The sequence below is a fragment of the Pygoscelis adeliae genome, unplaced genomic scaffold (genome assembly GCF_000699105.1).
Source record: "Pygoscelis adeliae isolate BGI_AS28 unplaced genomic scaffold, ASM69910v1 Scaffold242, whole genome shotgun sequence".
NCBI classification, from domain to species: Eukaryota; Metazoa; Chordata; class Aves; order Sphenisciformes; family Spheniscidae; genus Pygoscelis; species Pygoscelis adeliae.
Window position 1 is genome coordinate 1990470 of NW_008824369.1, and position 1715 is coordinate 1992184.

General features: G+C 46.5%; 1 protein-coding gene across 3 annotated transcripts in view; it reads left to right on the forward strand.

The window, feature by feature from the left end:
• The first annotated feature begins 1407 nt into the window (after nucleotides 1-1407).
• Nucleotides 1408-1715, forward strand: part of SUN1 (Sad1 and UNC84 domain containing 1) — a 33178-nt gene continuing 32870 nt past the window's right edge. For all 3 annotated transcript variants that reach the window (XM_009320005.1, XM_009320008.1, XM_009320009.1), the window contains exon 1: nucleotides 1408-1562. The gene's annotated coding sequence lies outside the window, so the exon portion shown is untranslated. The remainder of the gene's footprint in view (nucleotides 1563-1715) is intronic.

Genomic DNA, 1715 nt, shown 5'->3' on the forward strand with positions numbered 1-1715 from the left:
CTAAATTCTTAACTGCCCTCTAGAGTGTTAAAATGGAAACATTTTTAATAGAATCAATTTTATTCTTATTGACCATTTTTCTACAGAATTCTGCTTAACCAATAAAACTAAATGAGCCCACTTTACGTTCAGAACTCATTGTTGGATGCTGAAAAACTTTGAAAGAATTTTTGTTTGCCTCAGAGCAGTTTCTTCTGAAACGTGGAAAAATTAACTCCCTATATGTACCAGCTTCTTTTAACAAAACTGGAACATCTGACCAAGTTTCCCTTAAATCCTAGAAGCGAAAGGCTCTGTTGTTCCTCATAGCCAAGGAGCAGAGGGAAAGCTGAGTCAAAGCCATCCTCCTCCAGCCTCTTGGCCTGGTCCTGATGGAAAAACAACTGCTCGGGACAAGTCAGAGCAGCCCGGGGAGCTGGAGCAATGCCTGGGGAGTGCTACATGCCTCATCCTGCCAGCGCAGAGCACAGCCTGCCCTGCCTGGGCTGCGGGGGAACGGGGGGGGACATATCCCCAAGAGGGCCTGGCCTTATACCACCAAAGAATTTCAGGGAGATTTAAACTAAGAAGTGATTTTGCCCTAACTGTCTTAAGCCCTTGAACATTATCTACTCTAAAGACAAGGAAACACGTGTGGAGTAAGTACAGAAAGAGAGGGGTGGCCAGAAAAGTGAGGAGATTTCTGCGAAGTATTCAGCCATATGCCGGGAGGAGGCGACTGGTGAGGGGCTGCGCGTCTGACCAAATTATGTGCTGGCTTCCAAGTGTTACTGGGATCAGCTCAACTTTGGCTGCAGCATCTCAGAGCTTCCACATAACTAGAGCAAAGCTTTTTTAAAATAAACAGTAATTGCCTAAAATCAGTAATTGCCTAAGACATCAGCTAACGTCTTAAGTGAATGTCTTTATTTTGCATCCTGTTTCTTAAGGATTGGCTGCTTTTACCCATTTTGTATTCAAACAAGTACACAGAGTCTATTTATTTATTTGATAATTACATATTTATTACCCAGACTTTCCCAGCAAGCTGAGTAATTTCTCTTGCACGCACAAGTAAATAACAATTTTTGTCCTGATTACCCTTTCTTAGGTGACACATTCCCTCTTCTTCTGTTTACTGCCATTTGAACCGCCCTTGCCCGCAGCACACAGCATTGCTATGCCCCCAAGAAAACTGTAGGCTTGAGGAGACTAAAGGTTTAAAAAAACATGACTCAGACACAGATTTCAAATTGGATGCATTTGCATATGTTCCCCAAATATTTGAACAAAGGTGCTTGTTTAACACCATGACTTCTTTGCTGAAAGCAGGCCTGTGCCATTTCTTCCTCGTGCAGTTGTCCAGCGGTTACAGTGGCCTGGTGCTGGCACCCATGAAGCTCGCCTGAGTATAGCGCAGGATGCTGAGTGGCTGGGTATGCTGTGCAAGCGCCAGAACCGCAAGTGAAAGGGAAAGAAACTCCAAGACTGAGTGGGAAGGAAACACTGAGGGGAGACTCAGAAATACTGGGAAAGAAAGTCAATGAGGATCCAACCAGCAGAGGCAGAAGTGAAAATCAGAGGTAACTCTCCCCATCTCTTTAGCGTTTCTCACGCCAAAGACATCCACGGCTCCATTTTGTGGAGGGGGATGTGGAGAGAAGCCGAGGCAGGGGGCAGCTTGGCTGCGGCCGCCAGCAGGCCGGGGCCGCCCGGGGGGAGAGCCCGCGGGCGGG